This window comes from Choloepus didactylus, chromosome 18 (assembly GCF_015220235.1).
Source record: "Choloepus didactylus isolate mChoDid1 chromosome 18, mChoDid1.pri, whole genome shotgun sequence".
NCBI lineage: Eukaryota > Metazoa > Chordata > Mammalia > Pilosa > Megalonychidae > Choloepus > Choloepus didactylus.
The window spans coordinates 33302656-33323779 of record NC_051324.1 but is presented as its reverse complement, the minus strand read 5'-3'; the positions used below and the strand labels follow the sequence as shown (position 1 = coordinate 33323779).

The window sequence follows — 21124 nt, the reverse complement described above, 5'->3', positions numbered from 1 at the left end:
AGGTCACATAGTAATTCTAAACTTTGTGAAGATATTAAACCTTTACTGGGTATGTGGTTTCCAAATATTTTCTCCTGTTGCATAGGTTGTCTCTTTACTTTCACGATAAAGTCCTTTGATTCATTTTGCCAAAGTCCCATTTATCTATTTTTTTCTTTTGTTGCTTGTGCTTTGGTATAAAGTCTGCAAACCTATTGCCTAATTCAAGGTCCTGAAGATGATTCTTTATGTTTTCTTATAGGAGTTTTATACTTTGGGTTCTTACATTTAGGTCTTTGATACGTTTTCAGTTAATTTTTATATATGGTGTGAAGTAAGGGTCTATCTTCATACTTTTGCATATGGATATCTAGTTTCCCAGCATCCACTGTTGAAGAAACTGTTCTTTCCCCATTGAGTAGACTTGTCAAGAATCAGTTGGCCATAGATGAAAGGGTTGGTTTCTGAACTTTCTGTTTGATTCTTTTGGTCTATGTCTCTGCCAGTACCACACTGTTTTTTTTGTTTTTTTTTTTTTAATTAATTTTATTGAGATATAATCACATAACAGACAATTATTCAAAGTGTACACCAGTTCATAGTATTGTCATATAGTTGTGTCTTCATCACCATAGTCTTTGAACATTTTCATTTCTCCAAAACAAAATTAAAATTAAAATAAAAAAGAACATTCAAAGCATCCCATTCCCCTCCTCCCCTCATTGTTCATTTACTTTTTTTAAAATACAGTTTTATTGAGATATATTCACACACCCTACAGTCATCCACAGTGTACAGTCAGTTGTTCACAGCACCATCATACAGTTGTGCATTCATCACCAGAATCAATTTTTGAACCTTTTGCTTACTCCAAAATAAAAATAAAAGCAAACAAAACCACCTAAATCTTTCCACACTCTCTATCCTACCCTATTCTTCATCTAATTTTTGTCCCCATTTTTCCACTCATCTGTCTGTACACTGGATAAAGGGAGTGCGAGCCATAAGGTTTTCGCAATCACACAGTCACACTGAGTCCCATGCTGTTTTGATTACTGTGCTTTGTAAATAAATTTTAGAATTGGGAAGTGTGGGTACTCAAACTTAGTTCTTTTTTGAGATGGTTTTGGCTGTTTAAGGGCACCTTATCCTTACTGGCTTTTCCATTTCTATGAAGAAGTCTGTTGGGAATTTTTTTTTTTTTACTTGTACACCAGTGTTTATAGTAGCATTGTTCTTATTAGGCAAAAGGTAGAAACAACGCAGTTGTCCATCGATAGCTGAATGGATACCAACAACAAGATGTGGTATATCCAACAACCATACAAAGGAAAGAAGTATGTATATACTACAACATGGAGGAACCCTGAAAACACAATTCTGAGTGAAACAAGCCAGATACAAAAGGACAAATATTATATGATTCCACTTACATTAAATAGTTAGAATAAGCAACTTCATAGAGCAAAAAGTATATTAGAGGTTACCAGGGACTGGGGATAAGGGAAATGGGGAATTATTATTTAATGAGTAAAGAGTTTCTGTTTGGAGTGATGAAAAAGCTTTAGTAAGTGGCAGGTGGTGATGGCAGCACAACAAATTGTACACTGAAAAATGGCCAAAATAACAAATTTTATGCTATATATGTTACCGCACCAAAAAAAAATTTCTTTAATAATTGAAGGAAAGCACAGATCAAAACCCTTTTTCCCAAATTTTAAGGTGGGAAAAAATGCCTACAGCTAGAAAATAAAGCATATTTCAGTTTAGATAAAAATTTTCCTTGTACATCGTATTTTAAAATACAGTTTTGTTTTCTATTTAGGAAATGTGGAAAATGCCTATTTATAATGTCTTTGGAAGGATACCCCATTTTGCTATGTGTGGCCTTTCAGATTCTTTTGGGCTACAGATATTGAGAGGTATTCCATGGTATTTGTGTTTCCTGTAAATCAGTGTTGTCTAGCCGGGCCTTACGTTATTCAACTTTCTCACATCTTATCAAAATTAGTAGAGTGGCAAGAATTCTTGCACGGTTAGTTTCTACAATGCAGCCATTTAACGCCATCTTATCCAAAATGATGTGTACGTCATCCAAATGAAACATCATATCTAATTCACTCACTCAGCTGAAGTATGCATCTAAAACTTCCACAAAGTTTTGGATGAATTCATAAATAGCTGTCTTGTTCTCAGTGTCATTAACTCCAACCACAGTGAAAAGAGCTGCATACTGGCGGTATATCAGTGTAAAATCATTATATTCAATGAAAAGGCATTGATCAAGTGTCCACTTATTAATCTCCATGTGTTCATAGTACTTAGAAACTTGGGTCTGTCCTTTATTAACCATGAGGAAAAATTTTATCCCCTCCCCCCAGCCAGTATTTTTCAAATACAGCTCAAAATTTATAGCAAGGGTAGTGGAACCTCCTTTAATCTTCTTTTAATCTTCTTTAATCTTCACAACTCTGAGGTAGCTATTATTCCCAGTTGACAGCACAAGAGCTTGGTGCCAAAGGCCCTATGGGTTATGGCCAAGGGTAAATATCAAGGGTCAAATTCTAGAATCTTGCCCAAGCGAGAGCTGTGTGGCTCCAGAGGCAGAGTCCTGGAGGTGGCTCTTCTTGGGGTCCCCCTCGCCGCCTTCCCATAGGTGATTGCTATGCAGCCCCCATTAGCTGCATTATGTGGGCTTCCTTGGGGCAGCCAGTTTGGCTTTTAGTATTGGCTGTTGGGATTTTAATTGGGATTGTGATGAATCTGCAAATCACTTTGGGTAGACTTGACATCTTAACAATATTTAGTTTTCCAATCCATCAATACGGAAGGTCCTTCCATTTACTTAGGTCTTTGATTTCTTTGAGCAGGAATTTGTAGTTTTCTGTGTACAAGTCCTTTACATCCTTGGTTAGATTTATTCCTAAATATTTGGTTCTTTCAGTTGCTATTATAAATGGAATTTTTTTCTTGATTTCTTCTTCAGATTGTTCATTGCTTGTATATGGACACATACCAATTTGTGGGTGTTGATCTTGTACCCCACTACCTTCCTGAATTCATTTATTAGCTCTAGGAGCTTTTTTGTGGATTTTTCAGAATTTCCTGTATATAGGATCATAGCATCTGCACATAGGGAAAGTTTTACTTCTCTCTTTCCAATTTGGATGCCTTTTATTTCTTTTTCTTGCCTATTTGACCTGGCTGTAACTTCCAGTACAACGTTGAGTAACGGTGATGACAGCGGTCATTCTTGTCTTGTTCCTGATCTTCAAGGGAAAGTTTTCAGTCTTTCACTATTTAGTATGATGTTAGCTGTGGGCTTTTCATATATGCCCTTTATCTTGTTGAGGAAGTTTCCTTCTATTTGTAGTTTTCTAAGTGTTTTTATCAAGAAGGGGTGATGGGTTTTGTCAAAAACCTTTTCTCTGTCAATTGATAAGATCATGTGTTTTTTCCCTTTCATTCTGTTAATATGGTGAAATACATTAATTGACATTCTTATGTTGAACTACCTTTGTATACCTGGGATAAATCCCTCTTAATCATGGTGTATAATTCTTTTAATATGCTTTTGGATTTGGTTTGCCTGGTATGTTGTTGAGGATTTTGGCATCTGTATTCAGAAGGGATGTTGATCTTTAATTTTCTTTTCTTGTGATATCTTTATCTGGCTTTGGTATGAGGGTGATTTTGACCTTGTAGAATGAATTCGGGAGTGTTCCCTCTTCATTTTTTTGGAAGCCTTTGAGCAGGATTAATGTTAATTCCTGTTTGCATGTTTGGTAAAATTCACCAGTGAAGCCATCTGTTACTGGGCTTTTCTTTATTGCAAGGTTTTTGATTACTGATATTCAGTCTCTTAACTTACTGTTGGATTGTTGAGATCTTCTGTGTCTTCTTAACACAATATAGGTAATTTGTATGTTTCTAGGAATTTGTTCATTTCAAATTTTTGTTGTACAATTTGTTCATAGTGTCCTCTTAAGCCTTTTTATTTCAGTGGAGTGGGTAGTAATGCCTTGCTTTTCATTTCTGATATTAGTTATTTGCATTCTCTTTTTTTTCCTTCATCTAGCTTAAGGTTTGTCAATTTTATTGATGTTTTCAAAGAACCAACTTTGTTTTAATTGATTCTCTATTGGTTTTTAATTCTCTGTTTAATTTATCTCCACTCTAATCTTTATTTTCTTCCTTCTGCTCTCTTTGGGTTTAGTTTACTCTTTTTCTTGATCCACCAGTTTTGATTTTGGGGCTTTTCCTGTTTGCTAATGCTGCTGTTATGCAAAATGCCAGAAATGGATTGACTTTTATAAAGGGAGTTTATTGTGTTACACATTTACAGTTATAACACCATAAAAGTGTCCAAACTAAGGCATCAACAAGAGGATACCTTCACTGAAGGAAGCCAGTAGCATCTGGAACACTTCTGTTATCTGGGAAGGCACGTGGCTGGTGCCTGCTGGTCCTTTGTTCCCAGGTTGTGTTTCAAAATGGCTTTCTCCAAAGTATCTCTGGGCTCCTCTCTCTCAGTTCCTCTGTGTCTTTGCTTCTTTCTCCCAGGGTGTTTCTCTCTAAGCATCTGGGGGTCCCCTCTTAGCTTCTCCAGGGCAAACTCGGGGCTTCATCTCTTAGCTTAGCTTCTCCAAATGTCCTTCTGCCTGCATTTCCAAGTATAAGCTTCTGTGTCGGCTCTCGAGTTCTCTTAAATACTCCAGTGAACTAATCACGACTCACCCTGAATGGGTGGGGTCTACACCTCCACGGAAGTAATTTAATCAGAGGTATTACCCATGGTTGGGTGAGTCACATGTCCATGGAGACACTCAATCAAAAAGTTCCACCGTAATCAAAAGACTAATAAGTCTGCCCCTACAGGATTGCATTAAAGAACATGGCTTTTGTGGGGAACATCATAGATTCAAGTCTGCACAGGGCTCTTGTTTTTTTTTTTTTTTCTTTTAAGTTAAGAGATTTTATTCCAGTAGTTATAATTACAGTGCTTGTTTGTCAAAATGAAAACTGAAAACAAGTATACAAAACAATTGATTACTAATTGTGTATTGAAAGCAGTAAGAGGTTCCACAAACCAAATAAACCAGTTCTGAGGTGGTTTTTCCCCAAGTTAAAGTTTAACAGCTCTAGCTTCTTCAGTGTTTATCAAAATACAAAAGAAAAAAAAGGATAGAGGTCATCTTTTTCCTATGGCAAATTTGATCCTGGCAGGATGAGGGAGTGAAAGCTACTTCACACATATACAGACAGGGGTGCTCTGAGATGGGCTGTGCATTCTGGAATGGAATGACTCTCCCAACTTGCATGGGTTTCTGGAAGTGAGACCCCAGGGCCCCCGAGAGATCTGCCGAGTAAACACTGGGAGTAACAGAGGCTCTCGGCTCTGACAAGTGGTTTCCAACAAAAGCACCACATACCTGACCAAAATGAAAGGCTGGTGGCTCCTTGCTTTCTTCTCAACTGAGAGCCAGAGGCTGCTGCCATGCCCATGGCCAGTGCACAGGCCCTCCTGGGGGTCCTCAAGTGGCCCTGACACGAGGACTTCTAGGGTCCCAGAGACCTGACAGAGGTGCTGCTGGTCTCACGGTGGCCGGGCCACACCACAGCCTCAAAGCTTGTTTCCTAGGTAACCGTGTGAGCACAAGTATAAGCACAAACTCTGTGAGATACAGGAGGATCCAAAGACAAAGTGTAATTACAGGGATCTCTATTGTGACCATGCAAAATTTGATCGTGGGTTTGATTTGTATCACCTTCTCTCACATTCCCAAAGGGAAACACAGACAATCAGGTGGACTAGTATTTAGGTTGTTACTGCAAAACCTACACTAGGCATATTTCTCCCTTCTGTGTGTTCAAGCATTCTCCTTATCTTTTATTTTTAACTAGTTTAAAAAATGCATTGAGTTTGGGTTAAAAACCAACCACCAAAATGGATCTCAACGTAGATCTGAAGCCAAGTGGAGGCACCCTCAGCTCTTCTAACACAGTAACCCCTGGAAGCCCAGGTCCCAGTGCATCTGAAATCTCAGTACTAAGCAGTGAGTTGATTTTCCTTTTTTTTTTTTTTAAACAATAAAAAAAGCTGAGTAATATTGCATAGGAGTACCAGAAACTGTCTCATTGAAACAAAAACTATTTACATTAAATAAAAAACCTGTTTGCAGGCTGCGTACACCACATTTACAGCATGGTGCAATAGACACTGTGACCAAAACCCATGGAAACAGCTTCTGGCACTCAATACCACAGAGCAGCACAGTTTGCCACATGAGAGTAAAGCGGAGGGCGAAGAGGAGGAAGGAAGAGGGAGGTGGGGAGGACATGGTCTCGGTTCACTTCTGGTTTCGGAGCTGACTGGACAGCCAGTCCAGTCCTTCATACAGCCCGTCCCCACTGGTGGCACAGGTGGCCTGAATGTACCAGTTTCTGTGGTGCAGAGAATGCAATCCCAGTCTGTCTGTGATTTCAGCAGTGTTCATGGTATTGGGGAGATGCTGCTTGTTAGTGAACACTAGTTACACAGCATCCCTGAGCTCATCTTCGGCCAACATCTTCATGAGCTCCTCACGGGCCTCGTTCACATGCTCTCGGTCATTGCTGTCGACCACAAAGAATCGGACCTTCTGTGTTCTGAAAGTAGTGGCGCCACAGAGGCCGGATCTTATCCTGGCCACCCACGTCCCACATGGTGAAGCTGATGTTTTTGTACTCTACAGTTTCCACATTGAAACCTATAGTGGGAATAGTAGTTACTATTTCACCAAGTTTCAGTTTGTACAAAATAGTCGTCTTTCTGGCAGCATCTAGGCCAACCATAAGAATGCGCATTTCTTTTTTGCCAAAGAGGCCCTTGAAGAGGTTAGCAAAAAAATTCCCCGTGCTTGCCAACTGGTGTCATCAACACTAGCCAGAGAAACCTCTCAGCGGCCATGGCGGCAGCTGTTGCTGCTCAGAGCCAGGCATTGGTTTTGCTCCCACAAGATGGCGGCTCTAGCACAGGGCTCTTGATATGAGAGCTTCTTCTTTGATGTAAGCATGTAGAGCTGTAAATTTCCTTCTCAGTACTACCTTTCCTGCATCCCATGATTTGGTATATTATGTTTTGTTTTCATTCATCTCAGGTATTTACTTATTTCCCTTGTGATTTCTTCTTTGACATTGGTTGTTTCAGAATGTATTGTTTAATTTGCACATATTTGTGAATTTTTCAGTTCTCCCTCTGTTACTGGTGTCTAGTTTCATTCCATTGTGGTTGGAGAAGATATATTGTATGATTTCCATATTTTAAAATTTATTGACACTTGTTTTGTGACCTCAATCCTGGGGAGTGACCCATGTGTACTAGAGAACAATGTGTATTTTGCTGTTCTTGGGTGTTGATATTGTATTGTTCAAGTCTTCACTTTCCTTATTGGTCTTCATCTACGTGTTCTATCCATTTTTAGAAGTGGTGTATTTATGTGTCCTACTGTTAATGTAGAATCCATCTATTTCTCCCTTCAAATCTATCAATATTTGCTTCATATTTTGGGGCTCTGTTGTTAGATGCATATAAATTTTTAATTGTTATGTCTGCTTGTTGAATTGATCCCTTTATCAGTATACTGTGTCTTTGTACCTTGTAACATTTTTTGACTGCAAGTATTTTATCTGATATTAGTATAGTTACCATAGCTCTCTTTTGGTAACGACTTGCATGGTATATTTCGTTTACTTTCATCCTACCTGTATCTTTGAATTTAAGGTGAGTCTTGTGTAAGTAGTATATAGTTGGGTCATGCTTTTTTATACATTCAGCCATTGTGTGCTAGTTTAATCTATTTACATTCAAAGTAACTATTGATAATGCAGGACTTTCACCATTTTGCTATTTGTCTTTAAAAGTTTTATACTTTTTTTGTCCCTCAATTCTTCCATTATTGCCTTCTTTCATATTTATTTGATTTTTTTGTAGTGACCATTTTGAATCTTGTTTTAGTTTCCCAGGCTGCTCAAAGCAGATACCATGAAATGGGTCGGCTTTGAACAACGGGAATTTATTGCCTTATAGTTGGAAGCCCTGATAATGTCCAAATCAAGGCATCATCAAGGTAATGCTTTCTTCCCAAAGACTGGCTGCCAGTGATTTTGTCTCCCTTGCCACGTGGCAAGACACATGGCGGCGTCTGCTGGTCTCTCTCTTCTTTTCCAGGTTTCATTGCTTTCAGCTTCTGGCTTTCATGTCTTGCTTTCTCTGTATTCATTCCGTTTATAAAGGACTCCAGTAAGAGGATTAAGACCCATTCTGATTGAGGTGGGCCATCCCCTAACTGAAGTAACCTTATCGAAAGGCCCTACTGATAATGGGTTTACATCCACAGGAATGGATTAGATTTAAGAACTTGTTTCTCTGGGGTATATAACAACTTCAAACCACCACAAGTCCTTTCTCATTTCTTTCTGTATATATTTTTCAGATATACAGATTTTCTTTGTTGTTACCATGGGGCTTAAATTTAACAACCTAAATCTATAACAACTTAATTTCAATAGCATATAGAAACACTGTTCTATACTCCTCTGTGCCCCCACCGTTGATTGTACTTGTTACAAACTGTATGTTTATACATTGTATGTCCAAAACTATAGATTTATCGTTACTTTTTTTTAATCTTCATTTTATTGAGATATATTCACATACCACGCAGTCATACAAAACAAATCGTACTTTCGATTGTTTACAGTACCATTACATAGTTGTACATTCATCACCTAAATCAATCCCTGACACCTTCATTAGCACACACACAAAAATAACAAGAATAATAATTAGAGTGAAAAAGAGCAATTGAAGTAAAAAAGAACACTGGGTACCTTTGTCTGTTTGTTTCCTTCCCCTATTTTTCTACTCATCCATCCATAAACTAGACAAAGTGGAGTGTGGTCCTTATGGCTTTCCCAATCCCATTGACACCCCTCATAAGCTACATTTTTATACAACTGTCTTCGAGATTCATGGGTTCTGGGTTGTAGTTTGATAGTTTCAGGTATCCACCACCAGCTACCCCAATTCTTTAGAACCTAAAAAGGGTTGTCTAAAGTGTGCGTAAGAGTGCCCACCAGAGTGACCTCTCGGCTCCTTTTGGATTCTCTCTGCCACTGAAGCTTATTTCATTTCCTTTCACATCCCCCTTTTGGTCAAGAAGATGTTCTCCGTCCCATGATGCCAGGTCTACATTCCTCCCCGGGAGTCATATTCCACGTTGCCAGGGAGATTCACTCCCCTGGGTGTCCGTTCCCACGTAGGGGGGAGGGCAGTGATTTCACCTTTCAAGCTGGCTTAGCCAGAGAGAGAGGGCCACATCTGAGCAACAAAGAGGCACTCGGGAGGAGGCTCTTAGGCACAACCATAGGGAGGCCTAGCCTCTCCTTTGCAGCAACCGTCTTCCCAAGGGTAAAACCTGTGGTAGAGGGCTCAACCCATCAAACCACCAGTCCCCTATGTCTGTGGTCATGTTAGCAACCATGGAGGTGGGGTAGGCCAATACCCCTGCATTCTCCACAGGCTCCTCAAGGGGGCACTACATCTTTTTTTTTTTTCCCTTGTTTTTCTTTTTTTTTTTTTAACTTTCCCTTCTTTTCTTTTTTTTTATCATCATTTTATTGAGATATATTCACATACCACGCAGTCATACAAAACAAATTGTACTTTCGATTGTTTACAGTACCATTACATAGTTGTACATTCATCACCTAAATCAATCCCTGACACCTTCATTAGCACACACACAAAAATAACAAAAATAATAATTAGAGTGAAAAAGAGCAACTGAAGTAAAAAAGAACACTGGGTACCTTTGTCTGTTTGTTTCCTTCCCCTACTTTTCTACTCATCCATCCATAAACTAGACAAAATGGAGTTGGTCCTTATGGCTTTCCCAATCCCATTGTCACCCCTCATAAGCTACATTTTTATACAACTGTCTTCGAGATTCATGGGTTCTGGGTTGTAGTTTGATAGTTTCAGGTATCCACCACCAGCTACCCCAATTCTTTAGAACCTAAAAAGGGTTGTCTAAAGTGTGCGTAAGAGTGCCCACCAGAGTGATCTCTCGGCTTGTTTTGGAATCTCTCTGCCACTGAAGCTTATTTCATTTCCTTTCACATCCCCCTTTTGGTCAAGAAGATGTTCTCCGTCCCACGATGCCGGGTCTACATTCCTCCCCGGGAGTCATATTCCACGTTGCCAGGGAGATTCACTCCCCTGGGTGTCTGATCCCACGTAGGGGGGAGGGCAGTGATTTCACCTTTCAAGTTGGCTTAGCCAGAGAGAGAGGGCCACATCTGAGCAACAAAGAGGCACTCAGGAGGAGACTCTTAGGCACAAATATAGGGAGGCCTAGCCTCTCCTTTGCAGCAACCGTCTTCCCAAGGGTAAAACTTATGGTAGAGGGCTCAACCCATCAAACCACCAGTCCCCTATGTCTGTGGTCATGTTAGCAACCATGGAGGTGGGGTAGGCGAATACCCCTGCATTCTCCACAGGCTCCTCAAGGGGGCACTACATCTTTTTTTTTTTTCCCTTGTTTTTCTTTTTTCTTTTTTCTTTTTTTTAACTTTCCCTTCTTTTTTAAATCAACTGTATGAAAAAAAAAGTTAAAAAGAAAACAAACATACAATAAAAGAACATTTCAAAGAGACCATAACAAGGGAGTAAGAAAAAGACAACTAACCTAAGATAACTGCTTAACTTCCAACATGTTCCTACTTTACCCCAAGAAAGTTACCTAATATAGCAACATTTCTGTGAACTTGCTCCTACTATATCCATCAGAAATTAACAGACTATAGTCATTCCTGGGCATCCCCAGAACGTTAAATAGCTTATCTGTTCTTCTTGGATTATTGTTCCCCCTTCCTTAATTGCTCTCTATTGCTAGTTCCCCTACATTCTACATTATAAGCCATTTGTTTTACATTTTTCAAAGTTCGCATTAGTGGTAGCATATAATATTTCTCTTTTTGTGCCTGGCTTATTTCGCTCAGCATTATGTCTTCAAGGTTCATCCATGTTGTCATATGTTTCACGAGATCGTTCCTTCTTACTGCTGCGTAGTATTCCATCGTGTGTATATACCACATTTTATTTATCCACTCATCTGTTGAAGGACATTTGGGTTGTTTCCATCTCTTGGCAATTGTGAATAATGCTGCTATGAACATTGGCGTGCATATATCTGTTCGTGTCACTGCTTTCCGATCTTCCGGGTATATACCGAGAAGTGCAATCGCTGGATTGAATGGTAACTCTATTTCTAGTTTTCTAAGGAACTGCCAGACTGACTTCCAGAGTGGCTGAACCATTATACAGTCCCATCAACAATGAATAAGAGTTCCAATTTCTCCACATCCCCTCCAGCATTTGTACTTTCCTGTTTGTTTATTGGCAGCCACTCTAATAGGTGTTAGATGGTATCTCGTTGTGGTCTTAATTTGCATCTCTCTAATAGCTAGTGAAGCTGAACATTTTTTCATGTGTTTCTTGGCCATTTGTATTTCCTCTTCAGAGAACTGTCTTTTCATATCTTTTGCCCGTTTTATAATTGGGCTGTCTGTACTATTGTCATTGAGTTGTAGGATTTCTTTGTATATGCAAGATATCAGTCTTTTGTCAGATACATGGTTTCCAAAAACTTTTTCCCATTGAATTGGCTGCCTCTTTACCTTTTTGAGAAATTCCTTTGAGGTGCAGAAACTTCTAAGCTTGAGGAGTTCCCATTTATCTATTTTCTCTTTTCTTGCTTGTGCTTTGGGTGTAAAGTCTAGGAAGTGGCCGCCTAATACAAGGTCTTGAAGATGTTTTCCTACATTATCTTCTAGGAGTTTTATGGTACTTTCTTTTATATTGAGATATTTCGTCCATTTTGAGTTAATTTTTGTGTAGGGGGTGAGGTAGGGGTCCTATTTCATTCTTTTGGATATGGATATCCAACTCTCCCAGCCCCATTTGTTGAAAAGACCATTATGACTCAGTTCAGTGACTTTGGGGGCCTTATCAAAGATCAGTCGGCCATAGATCTGAGGGTCTATCTCTGAATTCCCAATTCGGTTCCATTGATCTATATGTCTATCTTTGTGCCAGTACCATGCTGTTTTGACAACTGTGGCTTTATAATAAGCTTCAAAGTCAGGGAGTGTAAGTCCTCCCACTTCGTTTTTCTTTTTTAGAGTGTCTTTAGCAATTTGAGGCATCTTCCCTTTCCAAATAAATTTGATAACTAGCTTTTCCAAGTCTGCAAAGTAGGTTGTTGGAATTTTGATTGGGATTGCATTGAATCTGTAGATGAGTTTGGGTAGAATTGACATCTTAATGACATTTAGCCTTCCTATCCATGAACATGGAATATTTTTCCATCTTTTAAGGTCCCCTTCTATTTCTTTTAGTAGAGTTGTGTAGTTTTCTTTGTATAGGTCTTTTACATCTTTGGTTAAGTTGATTCCTAGGTACTTGATTTTTTTAGTTGCTATTGAAAATGGTATCTTTTTCTTGAGTGTCTCTTCAGTTTGTTCATTTCTAGCATATAGAGACATTACTGACTTCTGTGCATTAATCTTGTATCCCGCTACTTTGCTAAATTTGTTTATTAGCTCTAGTAGCTGTATCGTCGATTTCTCAGGGTTTTCTAGATATAAGATCATATCATCTGCAAACAATGACAGTTTTACTTCTTCTTTTCCAATTTGGATGCCTTTTATTTCTTTGTCTTGCCGGATTGCCCTGGCTAGCACTTCCAGCACAATGTAGAATAACAGTGGTGACAGCGGGCATCCTTGTCTTGTTCCTGATCTTAGAGGGAAGGCTTTCAGTCTCTCTCCATTGAGTACTATGCTGGCTGTGGGTTTTTCATATATGCTCTTTATCATGTTGAGGAAGTTTCCTTCAATTCCTACCTTTTGAAGTGCTTTTATCAAAAACGGATGTTGGATTTTGTCAAATGCTTTTTCAGCATCTATTGAGATGATCAATTGATTTTTCCCTTTTGACTTGTTAATGTGTTGTAATACATTGATTGATTTTCTTATGTTGAACCATCCTTGCATGCCTGGAATGAACCCCACTTGGTCATGGTGTATGGTTTTTTTAATGTGTCTTTGGATTCGATTTGCAAGTATTTTGTTGAGGATTTTTGCATCTATATTCATTAGGGAGATTGGCCGGTAGTTTTCCTTTTTTGTAGCATCTTTGCCTGGTTTTGGTATTAGATTGATGTTAGCTTCATAAAATGAGTTAGGTAGTGTTCCCTTTTCTTCAATGTTTTGAAAGAGTTTGAGTAAGATTGGTGTCAGTTCTTTCTGGAAAGTTTGGTAGAATTCCCCTGTGAAGCCATCTGGCCCTGGGCATTTATTTGTGGGAAGATTTTTGATGACTGATTGGATCTCTTTGCTTGTGATGGGTTGGTTAAGGTCTTCTATTTCTTCTCTGGTCAGTCTAGGTTGTTCATATGTTTCCAGGAAATTGTCCATTTCCTCTACATTATCCAGTTTGTTGCCATACAGTTGTTCCTAGTATCCTCTTATAATTTTTTTAATTTCTTCAGGATCTGCAGTTATGTCACCTTTTTCATTCATTATTTTGTTTATATGGGTCTTCTCTCTTTTTGATTTTGTCAGTCTAGCTAGGGGCTTGTCAATCTTGTTGATCTTCTCAAAGAACCAACTTTTGGTGATATTTATCCTCTCTATTGTTTTTTTGTTCTCTATGTCATTTATTTCTGCTTTAATCCTTGTTATTTCTTTTCTTCTACTTGGTTTCGGATTGGTTTGTTGTTCATTTTCTAGCTTCTTCAGTTGATCCATTAGTTCTTTGATTTTGGCTCTTTCTTCCTTTTTAATATATGCGTTTAGTGCTATAAATTTCCCCCTTAGCACTGCTTTTGCTGCATCCCATAGGTTTTGGTATGTTGTGTTCTCATTTTCGTTCGTCTCTATATATTTAGCAATTTCTCTTGCTATTTCTTCTTTAACCCACTGATTGTTTAGCAGTGTGTTGTTTGACCTCCAGGTATTTGTGAATTTTCTAAGTCTCTGATGGTTATTGACTTCTAATTGTATTCCATTGTGGTCAGAAAATGTGCTTTGAATAATTTCAATCTTTTTAAATTTATTGAGGCTTGTTTTATGTCCCAGCATATGATCTATTCTGGAGAAAGTTCCATGAGCACTAGAAAAGTATGTGTATCCTGGTGATTTGGGATGTAATGTCCTGTATATGTCTGTTAAATCTAATTCATTTATCAGATTGTTTAGGTTTTCAATTTCCTTATTGGTCTTCTGTCTGGTTGATCTATCTATAGGAGAGAGTGATGTGTTGAAGTCTCCCACAATTATTGTGGAAACATCAATTGCTTCCTTTAGTTTTGCCAGTGTTTCTCTCATGTATTTTGTGGCACCTTGATTGGGTGCATAGACATTTACGATTGTTATTTCTTCTTGCTGAATTGCCCCTTTTATTAGTATGTAGTGGCCTTCTTTGTCTCTCAAAACATCCCTGCATTTAAAGTCTGTTTTATCTGAGATTAATATTGCTACACCTGCTTTCTTTTGGCTGTAGCTTGCATGAAATATTTTTTTCCATCCTTTCACTTTCAGTTTCTTTGTGTCCCTGTGTCTAAGATGAGTCTCTTGTATGCAACATATTGATGGTTCATTTTTTTTTATCTATTCTGCGAATCTATATCTTTTAATTGGGGAGTTTAATCCATTTACATTCAACGTTATAACCGTGAAGGCATTTCTTGAATCAGCCATCATATCTTTTGGTTTATGTTTGTCATATTTTTCCCCTCTGTCTATTAATATCCTTTATTGTACCCATACCGAATCTCTTTAGTACTGAACCTTTCTCCAAGTCTCTCTGTCCTTTCTTTGTTTCTCTGTCTGTAGGGCTCCCTTGAGTATCTCCAGTAGGGCAGGTCTCTTGTTAGCAAATTCTCTCAGCATTTGTTTGTCTGTGAAAAATTTAAGCTCTCCCTCAAATTTGAAGGAGAGCTTTGCTGGATAAAGTATTCTTGGCTGGAAATTTTTCTCACTCAGAATTTTAAATATATCATGCCACTGCCTTCTTGCCTCCATGGTGGCTGCTGAGTAGTCACTACTTAGTCTTATGCTGTTTCCTTTGTAGGTGGTGAATTGCTTTTCTCTTGCTGCTTTCAGAACTTGCTCCTTCTCTTCTGTGTTTGACAGTGTGATCAGTATATGTCTCGGAGTGGGTTTATTTGGATTTATTCTATTTGGAGTTCGCTGAGCATTTATGATTTGTGTATTTATGTTGTTTAGAAGATTTGGGAAGTTTTCCCCAACAATTTCTTTGAATACTCTTCCTAGACCTTTACCCTTTTCTTCCCCTTCTGGGACACCAATGAGTCTTATATTTGGACGTTTCATATTATCTATCATATCCCTGAGGTCCATTTCGATTTTTCCAATTTTTTTCCCCATTCTTTCTTTTATGCTTTCATTTTCCATTCTGTCATCTTCCAGGTCACTGATTCGTTGTTCAACTTCCTCTAGTCTTGTACTATGAGTGTCCAGAATCTTTTTAATTTGGTCAACAGTTTGTTTAATTTCCATAAGATCATCCATTTTTTTATTTAGTCTTGCAATGTCTTCTTTATGCTCTTCTAGGGTCTTCTTGATTTCCTTTGTATCCCGTACTAGGGTCTCATCGTTCATCTTTAGTTCTTTGAGTGGCTGCTGTAGGTGCTGTGTCTCTTCTGGTCTTTTGATTTGGGTGCTTGGGCTTGGGTTATCCATATCGTCTGGTTTTTTCATATGCTTTATAATTTTCTGTTGTTTTTGGCCTCGTGGCATTTGCTGAACTTGATAGGGTTCTTTTAGGATGTGTAGACCAATTGAAGTCCTTATCTCTGATTTATCAGATCTACAGCTTCGTGGAGTACACTTTCTCTAACTAACCAGCAGGTGGCGTCCACGAGCCACCTGTTCTCCACAAGCCAGTTCTCCCCTGTTTAGCCTTTTTGGTGAGTGGGGGAGTGAGTCTTGTGGGGTCCAATTGGTGTACCAAGCTTGCGTGTGTAGTTGGTGTTGCCTGCCCTGTATATGGGGCGTGTTTCTGGGCAGTCAGGGAGGGGGGGGTGGCTCTAACAATCAAATCTCCCTGGTGATCCTAGAGTTTTAAAGCTGCTGCAATAGTCTAATCCTTCAGTTCAGTCCTGCCACAGTTTGTCTCTGCCACTGACCCACAAGTCCTTGGTATTGGCGTATGGCTTCTGAGACTTGCAAGTGGGCCCCTCTTCCAGGCCGTGCACCCCGGGTCCTCTGTTGAGGGATGACTGTGCTATGTCACAGATGAGTGCCGTCCCCCCAGGGCAGTTCTAGGCTGCTGGGCTGTGTAGGGAGGCTCCCAGTCTGCTGAAATGATGGCTGAATGGGGCTTTGTTAATTCACACTGCTCTACCTTCCCAACTCTGGGACAATCAGCTGAGGTTGCAGGGAAGGCTAATGTCCACGCCCAGTTTTGTGGTGTGTGCCTGTTATTTGAAGCACTTCCGTCACACTGGGTTGTCTGGGGCAGCTCTGGGTTATGGGGCTGGCGATGGGCAGGAGTGTTTCCTGTCCACCAGGATGGTGGCTGTGAGCGGACACCCCCCTTTTCTTGGGAAGTTGTGGTGTTTAGTGAATTTTCTCAGCCACTGGATTATTGCGTTTTTGTCTCAGAGCTCTCTTAGTTCTGCTCTTGACTTGACCTGCCCAAATTGCAAGTCTTTGAAGCTTTCTGTATTGGGCTTCTTAGAGTAATTGTTTTAGAAAAAGAAAAAAGGATTAAAAAAAAAAAAAAAAAAAAAAAAAGGCCCTCCTCAGAGATCTAATGGGTTATTGGAATGCTAAGAGACAAAGCAACCAGGGCCATTAAGGAAAGGTCCACAGGTCAGAGAGATCAGCTTTTCTTCGGGATTTGCATATGCGCCTCAGGGCCTGAGCTCAGGCTTGAGCTCTACCCTTCCGCTTTCTATGTTCACCAGAACTCCAAAAATCCTCCGCTTTTATTTTGGAGTTTTTCGTGTTGTTTTTTTTCTCTATGCCTGTCTCCTCTCTGCTGGGCTGGCTGCTCTCAGATTCTCTGGTGTCTGGTCTCAGTCTATCTATGGTTGGAGTTTGGATCAGTAGAATGAGTTTCCGATAAGGGCTGCCACTGTAGTTCTCCCTTCTCCTTCCCGGAGCTGACAGCCCCTCCTCCCACGGGACTGAGCCTGGCAGGGAGGGGCACAGGTCCCCTGGCCGCAAAAACTTACAGATTTCGCTGATCTCAGCAGTTCCACATTTTCATGAGTGTTGTATGAAGTATGCCCATAGTCAGATTGCTCTGTGGTGTCCAGTCCACGCAGTTCCTGGCTTTCTACCTACTTTCCTGGAGGAGTAACTAAAACATACAGCTCACCAGTCTGCCATCTTGCCCCGCCTCCAGGAAACTCCTATCGTTACTTTTTATGCATTTGCATTTTAGAACCTGTAAGAAGTAAAAAGTGGAGTTACATATCAAAAAATAAATATGGTAGTACTGGCATTTATAATTACCCATATGGTTACCTTTCCCAGAGATTTTTATTTCTTTATGTCACTTCGATCCACTATCTAGTGTCCTTTCCTTTCAGTCTGAAGAACTCCCTTTAGCTTTGCTTGTAAGGCGAGTCTAGTGGTGACAAACTCCCTCAGGTTTACTTATCTGAGAATGTCTTTCTCTCTTATTTTGAAAGACACTCTACCTGGATATAAAATTCTTGTTTGGCAGTTATTTTCTTTCAGCCCTTTAAATATTTTGTCCCACTGCCTTCTTTCCTCCATGGTTTCTGACATGAAGTTGGCACTTAATCTTATTGGGTCTCCCAATTACAAAGTACTTTGCTTTTCTCTTACAGCCTTCAGAACTCTTTCTTTGGCCTTGGTGTTTGACAATTTGACTACAGTGTGTCTGGATATGGTTCTTCTCAAATTTATCATGTTTGGGGTTCTTTGGGCTTCTTGAATGTGTATGTTCCTTTTGTTCTAGTTTGCTAATGCTGCTGGAATGCAAAACACCAGAAATGGATTGGCTTTTATAAAGGGGGTTTATTTGGTTACACAGTTACAGTCTTAAGGCCATAAAGTGTCCAAGATAACACATCAAGAATCAGGTACCTTCACTGAAGGATGGCCAGTGGCTTCCAGAAAACCTTCATTAGTTGGGAAGGCACGTGGCTGGTGTCCGCTCCAAGTTCTGGTTTCAAAATGGCTTTCTCCCAGGACGTTCCTCTCTAGGCCACAGGTCCTCTTCAAAATGTCAGTCTCAGTTGCTCTTGGGGCATTTGTCTTCTCTTAGCTTCTCCAGAGCAAGAGTCTGCTTTCAACGGCTGTCTTCAAAATGTCTCTGTAAGGAATGGGGATAAAAACTAAAGGACAAATGGGGTGGGATGGGGGGATGATTTGGGTGTTCTTTTTTCACTTTTATTTTTTATTCTTGTTCTGGTTCTTTCTGATGTAAGGAATATGTTCAGAGATAGATTGTGGTGATGAACGCGTAACTATGTTATCATACTGTGGACAGTGGATTGTATATCATGGATGATTGTATGGTGTGTGAATGTATTTCAATAAAACTGAATTTAATAAAAAAAAAATGTCTCTGTAAGCTGCAGCTTCTCTCTCAGCTCCTGTGCTTTCTTCAAAGTGTCCCTCTTGGCTGTAGCAAGCTTGTTCCTTCTGTCTGAGCTTATATAGTACTCCAGTAATTTAATTCAGACCCACTGTGAATGGGCAGGGCAACACTTCCATGGAGATTATCCAGTCAAAGTCATCATCCCAGTTGGGTGGGGCGCATCTCCTTGGAAATACTCGAATTACAATCTAATCAACACTGATACATCTGCCCACACAAGATTACATCAAAGATAATGGCATTTTGGGGGACATAATGCATTCAAACTGGCATACCTGTCTTCCTAAATTTGGGAGGATTTCTGCCATTATTTCTTTGCCTTTTCCCCCTGGAACTCCCAAAATACATATATTAGTATGCTTGATGTTGTCCTACAGGTCCCCTAGGCTCATTTTTTCATTCTTTTTTTCTTTCTGCTCCTCAGCCTGAATCATTTTAATTGCCTTATCTTCGAGTTCATTGCTTCTTTCTTCTTCTGACTCTAATCTGCTGTTGAAACCTTCCAGGGAATTTTTAAATTTCAGTTATAGTTGTTTCTACTCCACTATCTCTGTTTGCTTCCTTTTTAAAAATTTCTCTCTCTTCTTTGAGATTTGTGTATTGTTCACTCAATTTTCCTAATGTCCTTTAGTTCTTTCGCCATGTTTACCTTTATCTCTTTGAACATATTGAAGATCATTTTTTTTAAGTATTTGGTACATCCAGATTTTGATTTTCTTCATTGTTGGTTGCTAAAGTTTTATCTTGTTCCTTTGGATGGGCCATCATTTCCTGTTTCTTTGTCTTGTAATTTTTTGTTGCACACCAAACATTTCAATATTGCAAAGTGTTAACTCTGGGATTTAGTTCTTCAGCTGTCCGTTACTTAAGTTTGTATCTAGCCAGTGTCATGACAGTGATTGCCTTGAGTGCCAGGGGCTAACAAGAACAAACCAACCAACACAAAAAAACACCTTTCACAGTCTTTGAAAGTCAGCCTTGTGTTGTCTGGTATTCTCCTTCAGAGTTTAGCCCTCCTGTGAAGACCAGCTTGAGGTGAAAGTGCAGGCTCCTGTTTTTTAGGGAACTGTAGGTCCATAGAAAAACCATGTATCTGTGTCTTTTCTTAGCCTGTGTTTGTCCTGGGCTTGTGCTCCTAGACTTAGGAATGCCCCCTTGGGGGTACATGAATCTGAATACCACTTCTCCCTATGAAATAGACTTTTCTCCCCCCTCCTGGGTGTTCTGTTGCAATTCTTAAAGCTGGTAATCCTTCGTCCTAGGCTGCTTCTAGTTGATTGTTTCTTAACACTGCTTTCACTGTGTGCAAGGTACTTCTGCCAGCAAAGCATGTTATGGGCTGATGAGTCAGAGATGAGTGTCCTGGTTCAGTCCTTCAGGCTGCCACCTGGTAGATTGGTAGTGACTTACAGGCACCTCAGTTTGCACACAGGGGTTACTCTGCTCACTCCAGAACCCACAATTGGAGCACAGGCCACTCCACACCATGCTGGAGAAGGGGTAGGGAAAGAGCCAGCAAGGGTGCTACAAGCTTCTCCTAGTGTTTAAGTTGTGTTTTCTTTATTTGGCACTTGTCCAGTTACCAAAGCCTTTAACTTTTTCTGGAGTTTTGAGAAAGATGGTTCTGCCAGGTTTTGCTGGTTGTTCAGTGAATCTGTGGGGGAATGGAGCCCTTGAGCATTTACACCACCATCTTGGTCAGCTGGAAGCCACTCACCACACTTTGTTTCTCATCTGCCAATGCAATAAATGCAATGAATCTGCATTTATTCCTATGTTCCTAGAGCTCAATTTACAGTACAGCCATTAATGCCGATTGGTAATCACAGACTTTTCTTTTAATGGGAAATGGATTAATGCCCATCATTTTTGTAGCATTGCTCATTAAATCCTCATCACAGTGCTCTTATGTATATAATTAATGGACTAATGTAGTTCCTAACAGTGGGTTTTACTTTCTGTCTTCCATTTCTCAGCATTAGGCTGAAAGGTGGTTGTGTTTTGCATCATCCTGTGGTAGCAATTAATTAGACTGAGGTTATTAGATTGAGATTAACAGACTAAGGTGGTAAGAAATGTAAAAAAGTTTGTAAATTGTAAAGCAGCATATGGATGTTAGTTTTCATTCACTGCTGTGGATTCTGCTTCATGCTGGATCATATGCTGTTTTTTTTTTTTTTAATTCGTTTTTTTTTTGAGATATATTCACATACCATACAGTCATCCATGGTATACAATCAGCTGTTCATAGTACCATCATATAGTTGTGCGTTCATCACCCCAATCAATTTTTGAACATTTTCCTTATACCAGAAAGAATAAGAATAAAAAATAAAAATAAAAAACACCCAAATCTGGATCACATGCTTTTTACATTAAAGTATTTGGTATAACTGTCTATACCACCGGAAACTACATTTATAAAGAAAAGGCATG

General features: G+C 39.5%; 1 protein-coding gene and 2 pseudogenes across 1 annotated transcript in view; 1 reads left to right on the top strand and 2 right to left on the bottom strand.

Annotated features, from left to right (window-relative positions):
* ZNHIT3 (zinc finger HIT-type containing 3) overlaps positions 1–21124 on the top strand; it is a 48443-nt gene that overhangs the window by 26474 nt on the left and 845 nt on the right. The window lies entirely within an intron of this gene.
* LOC119513764 lies at positions 1870–6320 on the bottom strand (annotated as a pseudogene).
* On the bottom strand, positions 6330–6867 carry LOC119513514 (annotated as a pseudogene).